Source organism: Camelus dromedarius, chromosome 3, assembly GCF_036321535.1.
Source record: "Camelus dromedarius isolate mCamDro1 chromosome 3, mCamDro1.pat, whole genome shotgun sequence".
Classification (NCBI taxonomy): domain Eukaryota; kingdom Metazoa; phylum Chordata; class Mammalia; order Artiodactyla; family Camelidae; genus Camelus; species Camelus dromedarius.
Window position 1 is genome coordinate 55,881,815 of NC_087438.1, and position 20,814 is coordinate 55,902,628.

A 20,814-nucleotide genomic window follows, 5' to 3' on the forward strand; every position below is an offset into this window, starting at 1 on the left:
GATCAGTGCCTTCTGTTTTCAAAAGGAAAGGGTTTCAACTCTGCATTGACATTGATTTTCCATTTCTTTGGTGCACTGGCTATTTGTTTAATAAAATGAGACCTTTCCAGTGACAAGAACATTATCCTATTCATTTTTATAATTCTGTGAGCACTATTAATCAAGGGGTTTGCTTTCAAGTCATGTTAATATAAATAAGGTTCTTCCTTTTAGTCTTAGAGTTCCAAGACTCAAAGTCTGTACAGGAGCTATAAAGCTAACGCTGAGAGTAACTATAACATGGCTTAGAGGCTGGAAGAAATAAAATGATCTGCCGAGTTTGGAACAATGTACCTAAAGTCACAGAATTTTACAGAACATGACAAAGTTTTGCATTTAGAAATGAATTTCCCAAATATGAACTGGGGAAGATCTTAAACTTATTCAGTGTAGCTTCAGAGGGAAAAACTAGAACACATGGATGGAAGTTAAGGAAGCCAGTTTTGCACAATGTCAGGAAGAGCTTTTTGGGATGTCCTCTAAAAGTGAAATGAGTTGCCCTGTGAAATACATAGTGTTTTTCTACCACTGCAGGTGTTGAAGCAGATCAGCAAACATCTGTCAGTTATATTACACAAGGGACTCCTGTAGTGGGTGGAACCTTGGAACAGAGAAGGTTCTTTGAACTCTGATTCCATATCTAACCTTTCAGGTCAGAACTCTTTAGGACTTCAGATGGGTAAACAATCTACTAACAAGAAAGAAAGACACTTCAACAATTAAAAATGGTATAATACATAGAAAAGTGTGCTAAGTAAAGTAATGGTGATACAAATAAAATATTAAGAAAGAATTGAGGAAAAAAGTGATGAATTCTAGCTAGCAGTACAAGGTGAGGTTGCCTGGAGGAGGTGGTACAAGAAGGGATCCTAGCGGGGGTCGTATTTCAGGTGGGAGGGATGACGTGGGAAGGGGTTCCCCCCTGAAAGCAGTGCGTGAGTACAGAGGAGAGATGTGGAGCCATGGATGTCTGGGAAGAGAAGAGAAATATTCTAAAGATTTTTTTAAATCTTTTTTTTTTTTTTATTGACATAGATCAGTTGTGTCAATTTCTGGTATACAACATAATATTTCAGTCATACATATACATAACTGTATTCCTTTTCATATTGCTTTTCATTATAGGTTACTACAAGACATTGAGTACAGTTCGCTGTGCTATACAGTATAAAATTGTTGTTTATCTGTTTTATACTTAGTAGTTAGTATCTGTAAATCCCAAACTCCTAATTTATCCCTCCCCACCCTCTTTCCCTCCTGGTAACCATAAGTTTGTTTACTGTGTCTGTGAGTCTGTTTCTGTTTTGTAAATAAGTTCATTTGTATCTTTTTTTTTTAGCTTCCTCATATGAGTGATATCATATGGTATTTTAAAATTTGTATTTACTTTGGCTACCAAGACCTGTCTTTCAATGCCTTCACTGTTACAACAATGTAAAATACCCGGCATAAATCATCAACTTCTCAGTCATCATATTTATTTCCTCTCTGTAATCTAAAATAATATTAAATAATGATAAAGATAGTTGGAGCCTCCCAGATTGCTTCCTGAATTTTCCTAGACAGCAATAGGATCTGAAAACAGATTTCAGGGACTGAGTCACCAGTAAGATTTATGTCAGTCCAGCTCCTTCGGGGAACCAGGCACAGGGCTTCCCTCCAGGCTTGAAGACTCTGCTCTCAGAGAAAGGAGGCCGAGCAGATAAGATCCACCCAGGATACAGTCAAGCCAACCCACGGATTTTTGGCATCTCCTAAGGTGGAAAGACAAGCAAAATTTCCAGCTAGCTAATTTTGCTACTTGTTAGTCTATTTAAAGTTTTTGTTTCTGGAAACTTCCAGGATTCTCCTTTAATCTTCTCGTTTTTATCCTGTTGGGCTTGGTAGTGTTCCTTGAATCCCTGACATGGACAGTTACGAGCTGTTATTTCTGTAAGATTGTTTCTGCCCCATTAGCTGTTTTTCCTGCTGGGATGCCAGTGTCTATACCCTGCATGCCTTTTACTTTTTTTCCCTCCAGTATCTTTCATCCTTTTTCTGTCGGATTCTGTCTGTTTTTTTTTTTTTTTTTTCAGACCTATTTTCCGGTTTATTAATCATCTCCTCAGTGTGTCTGAACTTTTCATAAACTCATGTATTGAGTTCTTAGTTATTACATTTTCTCAGTTCTAGAATTTCCATTTGATCATTTTTTTGTAGTTTCGAGTTCTTTGCTAAAAATCTTCAGACTCAGTTTCTTAAAATTAATCACATAAAATCTGTATCTGATGACTCTAATATTTATACCTTCTATTGATCTGTTTCTGTTTTATTGTCTTAATTTTTCTGGTCGCTTGATCCTGTCAGCTGGGATGCTGGATCATTTTAGATGAGAGATGAGGCTGGAAAGGTTAGCTAGACCTGGTCACTGAGAACCTTGCAAATCATATTAAATAATTTGGACTTAATTTTCACAGCGATAGAAAGCCATTGAAGGGATGTAAGCAGGCAAATCTTTTCTGTTTACATTTTAGAAAGATTACCCTAGCTTCATTGTGGAGGAGTACATTAGAAAACAGCAAGACTGAAGACTCAGACCAGTGGGTAAGGCTTGCAGGAGTTAAGGCAAGAGAGCTTGGTGACAAGGGGTAAGGCCTATGGTAATGGAGATAAGAAAAGGGTGTATATAGTCAAGAGATATTTATGGACTAGAGTCCACATGGTGATCCCTGTGTTTCTGTTTTTGGAAACTGAGCGGAGAGTAAGTAGTGCCATTTACCAAACTCGATAAAACTGGGGAAAGTTCAAATTCAGGAGAAAGAAAAGTTCATTTGGGACCTGTGGAGTTTGAGATGTTAGGGAGAATTCCTAGTTGCGAGATGTTTATGGTTTGGACACTCAGCAGAAAATTCTGGGACAGATCTAAAGATCTGGGAGTCACCTGTGCACAGGTGTACTGCAGGGGAGTAGACAGCAGTGCACAGGGAAGAAATGGAGAGTGAGGGCAAGGCGTCCTGGGCGGGAGCTGTCAGAGTACAGAACTGCTGAGGGGCAGGCAGGCTCTTAGAAGCCTGAGACAGAGATGGAGGTGGAGCAGTCCAAGAAATCTGTGGCCACTGGGTGAGGGTCAGTCACAGAAGCCAAGCAAGGATAGAGAATGTTGCAAAGGAAACATGGTCACCAGCAGTAAATGCCACTAAGAAACATTGAAAACAAATCATGGGTGACCGTGGTGAGGAGCATTCCAGTGGGACAGTTGAGGGAGAAAGCACACTGCGGTGGGGTGAAGAGTGGCTGGGTGGAGGGGTGGAGAGTGAACATAGATAATTCATGAAGTTTAGCTCTGAGGGGAAGGAGAAAGATTGGTAGATAGGATTCGTGTGAGATTAGGGGAAGTTTTATATTTTTAGGGCAAAAAGATTTGACCAGGATTAAATGCCAATAGAAGGAAATAACCTGAGTGGGAGTAGGAGGAGTTGAGGAATACAAGAGATAAACAGCCTAATTAATAGTGAATATCTCTGAAAAGACAGGAGGATTCAGGATCTAGAGCTCAGGGGGCAGTGTCTGCCTGAGACCCTTAGAAGCAAAGGAGGTCCTTTTTGTTGTTGTTTTTTCAGCAGAAGGGAAAAAAGGGTGCTGGTGGTCAGGGACTAGTTTTGGTGGCAAGACAGTGAGACGGTTCTTTACAGATTGTTTCTGTTTTTTAGTACGAATTAGGGAGGCTTGGATATCTGCTGCAGGGAGTTTGAGAAGCAAGAACGTTCAAGAAATATGGTCGAATGGTCACACAGCATTAATGATTCAGCTGAATCAGAGACCATGAAGTTGTGCGCTGGGTCCAGTCTGCTGGGCGATACGAGTTTTCCCAGTACTTCCCAGCAGTTTGGAGTGATTGCGGAGGAAGTGGACTGTTAGATTTATGCTGAATGTTGGCAAGCGTGATGGATAGTGGAGAAGAAAGCGAAGAGGAAAGGGAACCAACAGGCAGAAGGAATGCGGGAAGCCTGAGATGGAGGTTCCTGGCCAGTTTGATGGACCAGTAGTCAGTGACTGCACATTTTCTAGTTTGGGTAATTGGGACTATGATGATTTTTAACTTATGTATAAGAAGATCAGTGTGCTTGAGACAGTCCTGGTTTAGCCCTGCTTTGCTGGAATAATGAGCAAGATACCCCATTTCACTTTCAAAAGTATTCTGGTTTGGATAATAAATGAAATGCCCTGGTATCTATATTCAGATGACACAGACCAGGCTTGGGAGAAGGAAATAATAAGTTTAATTTTAAACATATTGAGTTCAAGGAATTTATAGGAAATTTAGGTTAAAAGGTCATGTAGATGAAACATACATGCAGATACAAGCTAAATTCACCCGTAAAACTTAAATTAATACAGTACTACTTGATGTATATTTTAGTGATTATCTCAAGAATGATATTCTAATATGCAGAAGACATTAAACTCCTAGGAAATATTTGCATGAAACACTTGAGGGGACGTTTCTTGGTATTATGTGGCATTTTTGAGTAAAATGAAAAATATTAATCATGGGAGGATAATTTTAACATTGACCAAACTGTCAATCTGATGTTAACAGATTAATGGACTGAGTTAAATTGGGCCATACCTCAAAGCAACACAAGGTGGCAGCACAACTACAGTATGACATAATTAACAAGGGTAAGATCCCTTTTAGGTATTCTGCAGTTAAAACATTCAAGGGCTTGGGGTGGAGGTATAGCTTCAGTGGTAAAGCACATGCTTAGCATACACAAGGTCCTGGGTTCAATCCCCAGCAGCACCTCTAAAAATATATAAATAATCCTAATTACCTCCTTCCCCCCCCAATATATTAATTTTAAAAAATAAAAAAAAGAATATTTAAAAGTTTGTACGTCTGGTACACTGTATACATTTTTATAAATGTATGCTCTTTCATTTAAAGATAATTACTTGTTTTCTCATTATTGCCAACTAGAAAATGTGAAATAAAAAATTTTTATTTTTTAACATGTACATTATTTTAAAATATTTTACATAGACTAAAACACATGATCACTGATATTTATGGCATTCTTAAGATAGCTATTAGTATACAGGGTATATCACAGTGGTTATAAATATTTTATAAATTTATATCTTGATTGTTATATTGTAGTTAGATACTTGTAATTACAGTATCTTTTTAATACATTGATCTCACTAGTGAACATACACTCAGTAACTTCATTTGTATGACCTTTAGAAGGAGAGTGTTCAGAAGTCTCATGAAGAAATTCTTGTTCACCTATTATAGCTGCAATAATACAAATGGGGGAGGGAGGAGGGTTATCTGATTTAGCCAATGGAAAATACAGGACACCTAGTTCAATTTGAACTTCAGAACACAGCAAGTAATCTCTTTAGCATGAGTATGTACCATGCAATATTTGGGACATACTTATACTAAAAATGATTCAATTCCTCAATATATTTTACATGGCAACCCTAGTAGGGGGCGACGGGAGGGAGAATTGGGGGGGGGGGGAGGAACTTGCTGAGAAAAAAAAACAGAGAAATCCAGGATTCTGGGCTCCAAATCTGACCTACGATTTAGAGGCCTTCAAGACCAAGGAACTAGGAAAAGAATTATAAATGGACTTGAATGCAGAATGGCTGCATTCTGTGGTGAGCTCGTTTATATGTTAAGCTAAACAACATGAACTAAGGTTAATCAAGTCCTCTGGTGAATTACCACCTACACCAGACATTGATTACTGATTGTTAAACAAAAAAATGCAGCAACATATATTTAAAACTAGCTCAATGTTGGATAAAATTGAATAAATAACTACAATTCAGACATGCTGGGGTCTTACCCACTTTCAGGGTTATCATTATGAAAATCTGTCATTAGAACATCAAGGCTGAGAAATGCCATTTTAATTTCATTTAATTCAACAAACATGTTGGGCACCTTCTAGATGGAGAGGACAGACTGTTAGATATGAGAATTATTAAAACATTGATATTATCTCGGTGGACATCTATAGTTGAAAAAATGAAAGTTAAAATCATTTATAAATAACAGCCAACTCATTCTTAACAGTTTTTTTCCTGGGTTTTAGATCTTGGTCAGCTATTCTTGCTTTGTTCTTCCCTGGAATGATCTCCTTTTCTCTTCCATATGATTTTCAACTGCCATTTTCATACCAGAGACTTCCAAATCTCTATTCCAGCCATCACTTCTCCCCTGTGCTTAAGTATATACATTCAGCTTATATGGGTTCTTGGCTGTCCCATGGGTACTTCCTGAATGAGACTTACCATTTTCTCCTAGAAACTTTTATTCTTCCTTTATTCCCAGTCTTAATCAGTTGCATCCCTCTCCACATTACTGTCTGCCCTTGAAATAACTCACACTGTCCTCAACTCCTCTCCCATCCAATCTGTGTGTCCTTATTGGATCATGCCTATACTGCTCTGTGTCCTCTGTCAACTAATTTCCTTCCTCCAGTCTTGATTTCCATAAATTTAGAGATTCTTAAAATTATCAATTAATTTTATTTACATTAATTTTATACCAACAATTATTATTTAAATTTGAGAAGAGTCTATGAATTTAATGACATTGAAAGATAAGAGGAAGACTGCTAAGGAAAGAAAGGCAGAGTCAGGGAATAGCCGGGGGTTGGAAAGTGTTCATACACCTGAAATATAGGTACTTGGAAGAGATGACAGGGAGACCCCTCAAGCCTCATGTTCAGCACCATGTTGGGCACTGACGGAAATAACAGTAAGTATTTATAGGGCACCTACTGAACATTAGGCATTCATATACCCCAGCACGGTGAATGATGCAGGTCCACAATCCCTTTCCTCTAGGCTGCAGGAAATTAGGGGAAGGAAACCAACTCTCTCAGTCTGGGTTATTAGCCCTAGGAATTTAAAAAGTGATGAGCATCTTTGTTATAAGACCAGACCAGTATCTCACAGGAGCATAATCAATGGAGTGTAATCAAGGAAAACATAAATAAATCTGAAACAACTAATAAAACATGAATTCCTTATGCCCTACGTCAAACATAAAATGGGAAAAATTTCAACTAACAACTCTGATCAGTGTAATCTGTAATTTCCAGAATCTGTAATCAGCATTGATGATGAAATTTCTCTGAAATCAGTTGTAAAGTAGGTGAGCACACATTTTACAAAGATGCTGGCTTTGACCCATATTTTCAGCATGATGGCTTATTCCTGTGCCTGCCCTCTGCAGAGCCCTGTCTTCCTTCTCCAGTACCTTGACTTAGAGGAGTCCTGCAACCAAATACGTGGATTCTCATTGCTCTGTCCTTCTGGATCTAGATATTTTGGGTGGCTTAGGGCTCACACAATAGAGCTTAAGAAGCTACAGGCTTTCTTCCTGTCAGGGGCAGCAACCCAAGCAGAGTAATGAATGGCTCAGAGGCTCAGGGCAAGAGAACAGGAGGGTTCAAAGGGATGGGCTGGGATGCCCCTTGGGGTGGGGGGAGGGAGACCCAGTCTAGGCAGAGCACTGGGGGGAGGGTGAAAGGACGGGTTGATTAGGCTCGGCTAAAAGGGGCCATTGGTTAACAGGACCCTTGGTCCTGGAAACAGGCCTGAGGGAATCTCTCTGGCCTCCCGCATGGAATGGGGATAACAGAGATTGAAGACCATGGAGGGCAAAATCGGTTTAATTACACACTTTGGTGTAAGGATGGGAAGGCCCTCAGATGCTTGAAATTCTTTTCACAAAAAAACAAAACATTTACTTTAAAGAGATAAAAGGCTTGAGATGTAAATGCATGAGTGAAACTCATTCACAATTAGGTGTAATCAGTCAGTCAAGAAATCAATAAACAGAGAAGTATTAGATTCTCCAGGGTGGTGGGTGGAGAGCAGGAGTCTCAGTTAATGAGGTAGAAGGGGGCGGAAAGTTTGGATAAGTGCAAAGGAAAGAGACCCAGCCGACTAGGAAGGCAAACTTCACCTACTTGGCAGATTTGACTAGTGATTCATGATGTGCGTCCATCTGCCTTCTCCACTGGCTTGTGAACTCCTTGAGCCAATGACTCTAATACCTAGCTTGGAGCCTGGTGCAAACGGTAATCACTAAATCATTCTGGGCTCAGTCTGCATTTTAGTTCCAAACGGGTGGACAGCAACTGTGTGCAAATGAATTTTTGCTTTTCCTGTGCATCCAAATAGGCAGATGATTGGAACCCCTGCCCTCCTGGGGTTCCGAAGCGTTCAGCTGCCCTCTCAGGCCCATCTGTGCCCACACAACCAAGACACAAAACTCTTATTCACTAAGCTAGAAGATGGCGAACAAGGGAAAATGATTTTAAAGCTGCATACTCAAAATTCTTCTAATACGAAAACTATGAGGCTAGAACATTTGTGTTGTTTCTGTTACTCAAAACGTACCCCAGGATCTTGCAACATTTTACCTTCATTATCATCAGTGTTGACTTTTTGATTTTTTTTAGAATCCACTGTCATGGTATAAAGTGAAGGACCCAGCATGTAGAGCTGGCACAGTGCCTGGCAAAATAGTAAGTATTCAATACATTTTTGTTGAATGAACAAATGAACTCATGAATGATTGATGGACGTGAGCCCCAAATTCCAAATAAGACAGTCAGAATGAGGAAAATTCACATCATATTGGTGGAGACTAGGCCGAAACATTATCCATAAAACTTTGTGAAAAGTTTAGGAAAATCCAGATTTACCATAAAAATAATTGAATGCTATTTCACTTAATTGGATTTTATGTAATACTGTGAATGGAATTGGAATATAGTAATTGGAACTTAGTAACCAATCGAGTAAATTGTGTTCTCTTTGGGTTAAGCTAGGTTGGAAAAATGGGGACATTTCTGTTGCCCTTACAGGACTGAGAACCCATCCCTGAACTTCAGTAATTTTTCTAAATTATTTAGAAGACTGTGAGTTTGTTTTGTTTGTTTTTGTTTTGTTTTATTTTGCAAATAGCTTCCTGGCCTTCTAGCAATAACCCCATCTCAGATACCTCTCCCCTACCCCCTGTCGAGCTGTAAAAGTATGAATAGAAGCTCAAAATAGTCCAGCAACATTTGATATTTTAAACAAATCCTGACTTTATCTGAATATAGCTAAGAACTTCTCAGTCCCAGCAAGCCCCCCTCCAGGTATCCATCACTGGAAAAAGCCGTTACGTGGAGTTACTGCCATATAGCCAAGAACCCAGTAGCATCAGGCCATTTCAGAAAGCTTGGCTGATTCTCTTTTGTGTAGTTTGTTCTTAACTAGTATCAAGTCACCTGAAACCATTAAACTTCTTTTTTTTTTTTTAAATTGAAGTATAGTTGATTTACATACAATATTGTTGTTAATTTATGGCATATAATATTTTGGTGTACACTGTTACAATGTTCCGCTTAATTTCAGTATAGTGACTCGGTTATACATATACATATTATATATATATATATTCCTTTCATATTCTTTTTCATTATAGGCTATTAGAAGGTACTGAATATAGTTCCCTGTGCTTTACAGTAGGGTCTTGTTGTTTACCTGCTTTATGTATAGCAAGTATCTGCAAATCCCAAACTTGCTGTAACAGTTTTTCTGTCTGTGACTAAATTTCTGCTTTGAGGACCTCTGACTTTCAGGCAATCTCTCATTAGCTCTCTCACTAGAATGAGTATGAGATTCATAGTAAATCACAAGGATGGTAAGATGAAATTGTTAACAGAATGGTGTGTTTCTGGTAGTTAATAACTCATTGGAAATAAGAATTAAGATAACATGCTCTCTTTTACATGATTGTTGTTGATTCCAGCCATTGCCTCTGATCAATTCAGGCTATAATTTTGTGACATTAATGAAGAAAGACTTAATGAGCAGCTCTGTTTTCACAGCATAGATCTCACTGTTGTACACCAAACCAAAGTCCCCTAAACAGGAAACTTCCATTCCACACGAGCAGGCCTAACTTGATTTGTGGATTACACCTCCAGAGCTCAGCAAGTAACAATTTAATCATTTTTCCCTACTGAGGCATTTTTCCTTCCAGTCTGAATTTCAGAACTTGATTAATGCCAATATGCTGAACACTGTTGCCATTAAGTCTTACACCTTGCAAAGAGCCAACTGGAGTAATAATTTTTGGAGAAGAGTTTTCCAGAACTCGCAGTGCAGTTTTCTGATGGGTTAATCTTCTATGATATCATGATGCTTCTTTCAAACAGTGGCTTTCCTTGTAATTGTTCTTGCTTGAGATTTTTTTTCTATTATATCATCTTAATGGAAGCAGTGTTACTGCTTCAAAGCTGCATATGAACATGTAAGTTGTTCTACATGCTGATGATTAGCGTTAGAGAGCAGTATTTCGTAAAACATACCTCGCTACCCAAAAGCAGTTTTTACTCTTATCTTTTATATTTAATTAAGAGAAACTAAAGAATATGTAATAATATGTGCTAGAATCTATGTGCTAACCTTTTAAGCTAATCATTATTTACCCATTTAAAATCAGTAATGATAAACTTTACATTTATTTCCATTTGAGGAAGTGATTCAAGATACAAACTCTCCCCACCTGTTTTTGAGCTAGGTCATGCCATCTCTGTAAAAACAAATCCTGTATTAGAAGCAAGTTATGGTATCTTCTTAGAGGCAGAAAGTTGATGGTAAATTACTGAGTAAAGAGTAAACTGATTTTAAATGCAACTACCAGGAATGCAATCAACTGTTAAGTGGCACCTTGAACTTTAAATTATATAAAAGTCACTTGCTGCCATTTTCTACTCTGAGCACCTACCCCAACATCTGGCCTACAGTTAGTATTCAGTGTCAACAGAATGGAAATCTCAGGATTTTTTACCAAGAGGCTGGTGAGAAAGCGTTCTTTGATTCATCCACTAGGTGGCACACAGGGACCGTGCTTCACACATGGAACCACCACAGACTGTACCTTTCATAGTGTAAATAAAGAGCTGCATTATTAATTTATACCATCGTGTCCACACTACACATAATATTTGTTTAACCAGCTGTTTCCTCTAATCCTCCTTAAACACTATTGATTAAAATACTAAGAATATTCAGGTTTCCATCCCTCCTCGTTTTTCCCCAACAACATGTCATTACCTTTGAATGACAGACTAAGTACATTTAAGTAACATAGACTAAGTACTGTGGTTACTAATAATAAAAACAGGAGGTTGGAAAATTAAGTAGAGGCAACAGAAGACTATAATGTGAAAGTTATTTTCAAATTTGCTCTGCATTTCGCTGGAATTTTAATTGGTGGAATACCATTATCTTAAGAATGTAATTTGGAAAATAAAACATGCATGAGGCAGAAGGGAATGAAAAGAAAATCAGTATGAGGATTTTTGAAAAGGGGGTTATTTTCTGAATATGACTCTTGTTTATCTTTACAAAGATGAAGTGCTGTGCTACCTTAAGATTCAAAGGCTTCAACCACTCAGAAAATACCAACATTCCACATCCAAGATGCTAAAAGGCAGGACTGTTCAGTAGACCACCTATTCATAAAGCATCTTTCTGCGCATGCCGAATGTATTTATCCTGGATGTGTTACTGGCTCCCAAAGGAAGGAGGAGGCAGTGAAACCACTAGGGATATAATGAATTGATTCTTCTCTGTGAAAGTATCTTTAGTTCTTCTAAATTACAGTGTCAGTCATTCCTCTGAGACAGAGGGCCTTGCTGACAATAAATGGCTTCACTTTATAAGAACATGATGTTCCCCTCTTGCTTGTTCCTCATAGAAAGCCCAGACCCACTGAACACTCCTGTTTGGAATACTGGCCTCTGGGTTCATTCTCTTTGGAGACCAGTGGTCTGGAGGTTGTTGGTTTTTGCTTGCTCAGTAAGTTACATTTAAACAAAATGACTTCTCCTTATCTAGTTTTCCCATTTTTAAGCTGTTTCCAATTCTGTACCAAAACATGTAGCCATTCTCTTAGCTTAAAAATTAAATTACTAAGAACAGATAGCCCCAAAGTGACTCAAGACTAAACCTTAAATGCTCAGTAGGCCTTTGGCATACATTCTATTTTACTTATTGAAAGAAAAACTTCTTTATTCGTAAAAATAAGTGAAACTGAAGTTGAAAGCTGATGTAAGGATTAAGAAATATCACATTAAGAGTTATCCAAAGAGAATGTATATGATGCATTTTTGGTAGAACAATATTCCTATTTACGATTCCATTAAAATGTTGAAGTCACTGAAGTGTATATAAAATTACTGCAAATTTAGTACACTGAAATAATCAAATATAAATGGTTACCAGAAACTACATTTGTAATGAATAAATATTACATTTCACTTAGAAATTAATTCACAGACTTTATTTCTTAAGAACCGTTAGCTTCCAAGAAGCCAGCCAGTATGTTTGATTTTATGACATCACGCTGGAACATGTACAGAAACACTTTCCACCCTAAAAACTCCCAAATGTACTGGGCACTTTGTGTATTTTTCCAGTGATAAATGAAAACAAAATAACTTATTTTCAAAATAACAAACCATCTTACTTTGAACACAACAGTCATACTCAGTGGAAGAAAACAACTTCATTTAAGCCCAAAAGAGTTCAGATTTGCTTAGGGAGGTGAACAGTCTCAACACAAATAATTCCTTTAAGCAAAGTTTTAAAAGCAATCTTACCAATCATGGCTTTAAAAAGCTTCTTTTCAGTACATTAAAATTATCCACCAGCATCATTCTATCTATGAAAAGCATCATAGTTCTATGATTGTAATTTCACAATTAAGTTGAGAAATCCAGACCAAAATTGGTAACATCTCAAAGTTTATCAGTATAACAGGTATTACCTATGATTACAGTAACTTTCTTTTTCTCATTAACCTATGTATTCGCCAAAAGAAAGCTCACAAATCTGGAATGGACAGTCCCATTCCTCAGCATTTCCTTCAGCCTGTACTATCCTTTTTTCATCTCAGGTGCTATAAAATGCTTGTTGAAATACACATGTAAAAGTTGCCACTTGGAAACCATGCATCTACCAGATTTATAGTAGCATTAGCAAAAGTCTTGGTACTAGACTTTATTCTTGCCCCAATCTAGACTGAGCTTGTTTATTGCAGTACAGTATTTTATCTGACAATATGAATCTTAAAAAAAAAAGTTGAGATATGTTAAACTCAAAAAAAGAAAATAAGAAAAGTTATTTTAATGTATAGGTATATCATGATATGAACTACTGTCTGAGATCTTAAAGGCACCCAAGTTTTGACCGAAAGAGTAAAAAAATTGATGGAAGTTTTACCTTGTCCTAAAATCCAGAAGTTCAGATGCTCTCAAGTCCTTCTGAAGTTGGAGCCTGGAGATCAACTGAAGCTAGCGCTCCTTCCCCTCACCTTAAGTTTGTCTCTGGGCAAGTGTGTGTGCGTGTGTGAGTGTGTGTGTGCGCGCGCGCGTGTGTGCGTGCGCGCGCGCAGAATGTCTCTTTGTGGCGCTGGATGGCAGTGGTCCTGGTCCTGGGAAGAAGGAGGCACTTTCTCACCAAGAGCAGAAGAAAAGCAAAGCGTCACCAGGAAAGTTCTCCCAGATCCCCTAATTACAGCCTAACGTGCACTTCATGCAAACTTCAGGGAGGCAGGGAGGGGCAGCTCTGTGCCCAAACCTTCTGAAACAGCAGCCTCTTAGATGACTTTCCCCTCTGCTCAGATCCCGGAGTAACACGCTCAGGGGTTCAGGCAAAGCGGCAGCTACAACCACAAGCCCCCACCACACCACACCTCCCGAGTCTGTCTAGAGGGAATGGGGCAAGGGGCTTATGGAATGATCGTGGGACAGCGGTGTAAGGCAGACAAGCCAGGGCAGTGAATTTTCACTTTGTTTTTTAGCCTCTGCTTAAAAGAAAAATCCAAGGGGAGGAGAGATCCTCGCTTTCCCGTCTCCCTCTCCTCAAAGAAGATCCAGGGTAACCAGGTAGAAAGGTAATTATGACAACAGCAGATAAAGCTTCCTACAGCTGAGGTGCCCTTTCACCCAAATTGTCAGAAGTATACTTTACTGTTTACTGGACTCAGTATCGATATTGGGTTTGAATCTCTGTTAACAAACAACTGCTATTGTATTCCTGGATGACAGAGCTCAAAGAACCTGGTTTTATTTATAGAGTGAAGAATGCGAGGGGCAGGCAGGATGGGTGGGGTTGGCTTATGGATCCATTCGCAGGATTAGAACCAGATGGGCACAGGGCGCGCTCGCGCGCGCGCAGACACGCCCCTGAAATAACCACTGGGGAAGATGCTGGGACACGCGGGAAAACGCCTCCTGAACAAATAGACATTTATTTATAACTTCAGGGAGAGTATATAGGTCCATTGATTCCCGCCTTGAGTAACCAAGGGTTTTGGAGAGGAAATGGCTTCATATTTCAATAACAGAGCCACCTTTGATGGAGCCTAGGAGAGGAAAAAAAAGAAACCGCAGGAAGCAAACGGCTTTTGCAGCCGACAGGAGGAGGGAGCGGGGCTGGCCCGGGGATGAGGACAAGCAAACAAGCCCGGGAGGCCCCCTAGCCAGGGAGGAGGCGAGACGCAGGCCGGTTGGCCTGAAAGCCTGGGATGCGGGGCGCTAGGAGGCGTCCGGCGGCTCGCGGCCGCGCTCCGAGCTCTTGCCCTCCGGCTAGCGAGGCGTAGGCGGGACTGCGGGCTCGTCACGACAGCCGCCGCTCGACTGGTGCGCTGGAGAGGCAGGGGAACCGGTGGGGCAGAAGGTCTGGAGGGCCAGAGGACTGATAGAATAGACGGATTGGTGGGGCAGGGGGACTCGGGGAGGAGAGCTAGCGGGGAAGGGGCGTCAGTGGGACAGGGGCGCAGGTGAGCCACGGGGATCAGTGAGGCAGGGACGCCGGAGGAGCAGGTGACTTATAGGGCAGGGGGACAGGTGAGGTGGGGGCGCGAGTAGGGCAGTGCGCGCGGTCTGAGCTGCGCCGGAGGCGGCGAGCGGCGCTATTGTCTTGGAGATAAAACCTAAGCCATGTTGGCGGCGTCCTCTTAGAAGAGAGGCGGGAAAGAGATCTATGTTTTTGTTTTTTTTTTTAAAAAAGACTTCTTTCCAGCTTTTCCCTGGTGTTATTTCACTGGTTCCTGCCCGTAAACTCACCCTTGCCATTCGAGTCTTTGGTAAATTAACGCGTACCTCTCGGAAAGATTTTATTCCAAAGACAAACCAAACACAAAGTCTCACAAAATGAAGACAGTTGTATTCGAAATGAAATAATTAAAAATGAATTCCTAGGCAATTCATCACCTTTCTCGTAATTCCAAAACCTGGGCAAGGCGCCTCTTTTCATTTTTTCCTGTTTGTCCTCACAGGGAACAGGCCGCTCGAGGCTTTGCAATGTTATGTCGTTAATTTTGTGGCTATTGAGACAGCTGTTATACTGTAGGCCCCACATTAACTGCTAATAAAAATAAGATACATCTCTGCCTTTTAACTGTGGAAAGAGTTTTTATGCTATTTCTTGTAAATGTTCAGGATGGTATGTATTTTAAGAAACATAAAGGAATTAGACTTAAAAACAAATATCCTCCAATTTTTGTATTAAAGCTCCATAAAGGTGGCGAGGCTGGTGGTGTGTGGCTATGAAATCATATAAATTAGTTTAACTACTGATCTTGTTCCCTGATTTCAGGGAGTTGCCTGGGGAGTAACTCGGATCAGCTGGCTCATGGATAGCACTTGTTCCTTATTTTGCAGTTTGCTCCATGTAGTTATTTCAGCAGAGCATTAAGAGAATGTAATGCATTCTCTTCAGAAATTGTTTATTAGCCACGTAAAACCATCTGTTTTGCAATTTAGTCAGACCACAGTGAGTTACACTAGAAGGTTTTTGTTTTTTTGTTGTTTTTTCAAATTTCAGGTATAACCCTACCAACTGAGATAGGCTTCCAGCGTTGTTTTGTCGGTCCTTCCCCACCTGTTTCCTACCTACCCTTCCTTGCTTGCTGTAGGATTGGGCCACTCAAGATGGATGTTCTCTTGCTCTCTGTCCATCCCCTGCTCGACCAGTGCCTGCTTTACCCACACCCTCCCTACTCACACAGCTGAGTCTTTACAACATACTTCCCCCCAGCCCCAGGTAGTCATTGTTCTAGCTTTAGATCAGACTATCTCCACCGTGATAGCTTATCAAAGGGGCAATGAGGGGCGTGCACCTTTGCTGATTTCCCTGGTAACTGATGAGACAACGTGACTTCAATTCCCGCTATAACTGGTAATTTGCTCCTCCTCCCGTAGCGGAGACCGACATCACTCTCCTACTGCCCACTGTCTGCCGCACACACAATGGTGTGTTGCTCCAGGACCTGGCTTCCAACATGTAAGATTTCCTCATCCATTCAGCCATGGATGTCTCAATTGCTGACTCTGGGCCGGGGGTGCAGCCCAACACTAGTGTTTGTTAAAAGATCTTCAGTACACTAATTTTAATACTTAACCAGGCAATAGTATGTGTTTAATTTTACTGATATTGATGCATTTATTGATATTATATACATTTCCATTCATTTGTGGGTTCACATGTGTACTAATTATTTAAAATTTACACTGGAATTAGCTTTAAGAGTCTTCTAAAACAGATTTTTGTGTTTAGTTAATTCCCTTTTACAACTTTTTACTGCTTTATAGAGATATACATTACTTTGATCAGTCATTATAATTATGCATAAGGGCAAAGTCATTATAATAACCTTTGGTTAAAAAAATCAAAGCAAGTAAGTAAATAAATAAATAATCTATTTTTGTGATTAAATAATTTTACAAAGGTGTAAGTTGTAGGAAAATATTGGAAGACCCAAATATCTTTTCAAGGAAAATCATATCAAAAGAGTTTTCTATGTATGAAGATTCCTTCTAATTATTAACATTAATAATTTATGTGGAAATGTTACTGAATGCAAGTTCATGTGCCTGACGCACAGTGAGGCCAAACAAATGCAAACATTGGCGTTTGGAGCAGAGAAAGTTTTTATTGCAGGGCCGAGCAAGGAGAACAGTGGCTTGTGCTCAAAACCCTGAACTCTCTGATGGTTTTTGGGGTGAATTTTACTTCTTTTTTTTTTAAACTAGGGTGAAGTTTTTTAATAGGCAAAATGAGGCTTGAGGGCTGCCAGGTGTGTGCCTTTCTTCTGACTGGTTGCTGGTAGGTAATAGGGCCATGCTCCAGGAATCTCGTGCTCAGCCTGAAGTTACCATCCTCCACCTGGGTCGGGGCCTTAGCTCCTGCAGAAGAACTCAGACATATTAAGGATAGCCCTGCCCCACTGCTGCAGCAGTTATTTCTTGACCTGCCTCCTTTGTTTCTGCAAACCCTGCCTTCCCTGATTAGCTGCCATTTGAGTCTGCCCTTTGGAACTCTGGGAAGGTTTAGAAGGCGAAGTGAATCCTATTTCCTACAAACAAGAAACGAGGACACAGAAATAATTTGCAGCTGGGAGGGCCCTGCAGGGTCCTGCTCCGTTTCAGAAACGTCTTTCATGGCATAATGAGGTATTTTGTTTTCGTTTTGGAGGAGGCAAGGAGATCAGCTTTCTTAAGTTTCAGGAAAAAACATATTTTCTTCCATATTAATTTTTAAAATGACTTAGGTGCTTAAAATTCATGTAAGGTTTTACTTTAATTTACCTGGCTAAGTGCTACAGATACAGAGCCTAGAAATTAAAGTTGAAAATCAAGATTCTGGAAAAGCAAATACTAATTTAGAGTTAATGTGTGTGTGTGTGTGTGTATAGTATGTATGTATGTATATCAGCAAATCTTGAAAAGACCTTGTCGAGCATAATGTAAAAGTATTTTTTGAGAATGAAAACTAGGTCAGAATGGTGTTATAAAATGTAACTGCATTTTTTTTTTTTTTTTGCTAATTGTAAGGCAGTTTGGGTGATTGGGTTGAACTAGATAAAATGGAGTATTCAACCATTTTCGACCTACCGAAAAAAGCAATTTCATCTGGCCTAACCTAATAAAAACTTAAATATGTGCATAGTATAAACATAGCAGGAACATTTTCAACATTTAAAAAATATCGATATAAAATATCATGAATCTTTAATATGTAATAAATTTGCAAGCAGAGTGGTATTCCTCCTGGCATATTACCCTTCTAATGGAATATACATTTTTATTCAAATGAAGATTACCTAAATTCATCTCCTTTCCAAACTCAAAAGAGGCTGCTCTATTATCCACTGAATTTCAGAGAACTCCTTCCGTGTGAGTTTGTATTTCCTGGAATTTTTGCCTCAGGCTAATATCCTACCTGGTTGAACATCTGCTGGGAAGAAGATGCAGCTCTGGGCGCTTTGAGGTAGCAGAATGGGGGTGGGGAGGAAAGCCATTTGACCTTTCTTGTTTGACGGCTCAGAACTTCATTAAAGCATCCCTTGGGAATGTGGGTAAAACCATGAGAAAGACATCATTAGTAATTAAGTCCTTCCCACTGGCAATATTCCTGTTAAACTCCATGATTAAAATACAAATGCAATATTCTAAATGGTCACAAAGCATTTGATAAAAGGTTATTTTGCTTTTAATGCAATGAGGTGGGGTTGACTTTCCAAGGGCCCACTTTTTGTTCTCTCACTCAGAAAGTGTCCTGCAGAGAGACTCTTCAAAAGGGCAATTGAAGTAATTAGGCCATAAATTGTTCAAATGTTAAGAGCAGAGCTGTTCCAGAAGCTAGTGAGGCCACAGGAATATCATACCAAGTGATAAATACCCTCAGGTCCTGAGAAGTTAAGTGCCTGCATGTTCTCGAGCTTGTCTGCTGGATTGGTTTTGGTTTCACAGCACCTCTCTCTCGTAATCTGTCGTTCGCTTGGTGTGTTTCTTTTGTCCAGAATGCCTGAACTCTTTCCTTATTTTTTATCAATACATTGGTGTCTATTTGGTTATTAACCAGGTTCTATTTCGCAGGAGCACTCAAATGGAGAGAATCCTATCTACTTCTTTGTGCTGTCTTTGATTGTTCTGGTGTTAAGAAACTTCTTCCTCTCTCACAACTCCGTGTTACTCTTAAGAGCACTCATTGACCAGTTTCATACTGCCTTGTATTTTATTTATATTTTCATGTATTTAGTTTTTTTTTTTAATCAAGTGTACTGTCAGCTCTCTAAGGGATGATATTCTATTTTTGCATCTTCAATTTCCAGCACACAGCCTTGCTGGTAGAAGCTGATCAGAAAATCTTCATTGCTGTTACTGAGGATGACGGTGGCATCCTTTATATTCAGGAGAGAAAATAAGAACACATGAGGAAAGCTAGTCATTGAACAAGCTAGTTCAAAGTATTTTGCATCTGGTAGCCTGTGGCATAAATAGTAAATCATCAGAGGTTGATTAATAATTTGTATCATTCTTATTGCTCTTATGGAATTAAAGGAAGCATAATGCATATTTTTCTTCCATGCTTGGCTGATGAGTGATTGTATAAATGATAATCAACAAAGGTAAAATATTTTTACTCTTTGAAGAAACTAGGTTGAGGTTAGTGACAAAATAAGGTTATTGTCTTAGAATTACAGTATCAGCCACTTGAATATTGATTTTTTTCGCTTGTATTTGTAGTTATTTTAAATTTAAGCCCATTATAACTGTCAGTAAATGTAGTCCCTGTTGTATTTTCTTGCTCTTTTTTTTTCCTTATAACCTTCAGAGAAAAGGATGTCAAGTCTAATTGGGCTGGAGTGATTTATACAGAGTTCTTCTTAGGGTAAAAGGGGTGAATTAGCTATTGCATCACGGTTGACATAGGGCAAGACCACTCAGGAGAGACTAGTGTAGGCTCTGATTATTGGGAAGTAAAGGAAGGTAGTTCAGATTTGTCAGAAAGATGGAGGGAAAGACAGGAATATATTGTATTGGAAGTCTATGAAGAGAATTTCAAAACGGAAAGATTGGTTAGGTGCCAAGCTTAGAGATGGTTCTAAGACTAGAAGAGGATATTAACCTAAATACTTAGAACAGCATGCCTCTTAGTAAATTTTGATGTAAATGGTTTGGAATAAACATCTGGATGTCTTCGAAATTTTATATACCAGTCTATGCTAAACTTGATAGGTAAAATCTATTTTTTCCCCTAATATCACTAGAAATACAGAATTAATTCTTTCTTTACATCTAAGTTTTAGACAGGCACTAGGCAGTAATTAAAATAGTTTTATGTACCTATCTATCTATATATATACACATGCATGTAACATATGTATCCTCCCCCCCCTTTTTTGCATTAAGGTCATTAGAAAGCTCACTTGTTTATTTTAAGTACTAAGGAAGTAAATGATTTTGGAAGGAGCCTTTGAACAGTGCATGTGGAAGTAGCCTCACATGCATTGATCTCACACTTCCTTTCACAGACTAGCTCAGCCAGCTGATTCTACTGTAAATAGGAAATCTGCACTTCTTTCTTAACCACTATCTGGTTGTTTCAACATATGGCTAAATTAAGGCATGAAAGATTAAATTGGAAGGAAGACGCTTAGGAGTAAACAAAGAAAGGAAAAAGAGGAAGTATTTCTCAATTTTGTGTCTAATTGCTACTAACCTTGTTGATGAAAGCACCACAGTTCTTCAGTAATCCTGCCCAAAATGTCAGCTAGAGAATATTCGTTTGCTGGTGCAAATGCCTGGTGTTGGATCTCTTTTGAGCTTAAAGGCTGGTAATTTGGGAACATGAATAATTCTGAAAATTTGCAAAGTTGAGGTGACTCTGTCTCAGCTTGTACATGGAATGTGTCAG

General features: G+C 39.2%; 1 protein-coding gene and 1 long non-coding RNA gene across 2 annotated transcripts in view; one reads left to right on the top strand and one right to left on the bottom strand.

Annotated features, from left to right (window-relative positions):
• HAPLN1 (hyaluronan and proteoglycan link protein 1) overlaps positions 1 to 13,506 on the bottom strand; it is a 69,062-nt gene extending 55,556 nt beyond the window's left edge. Inside the window, exon 1 of the mRNA XM_010982004.3 lies at positions 13,333 to 13,506. The gene's annotated coding sequence lies outside the window, so the exon portion shown is untranslated. The remainder of the gene's footprint in view (positions 1 to 13,332) is intronic.
• Positions 1 to 20,814, top strand: part of LOC116151962 (uncharacterized) — a 57,145-nt gene that overhangs the window by 27,243 nt on the left and 9,088 nt on the right. Inside the window, exon 3 of the long non-coding RNA XR_004135555.2 lies at positions 8,511 to 8,576. This is a non-coding gene — a long non-coding RNA (uncharacterized LOC116151962). The remainder of the gene's footprint in view (positions 1 to 8,510; positions 8,577 to 20,814) is intronic.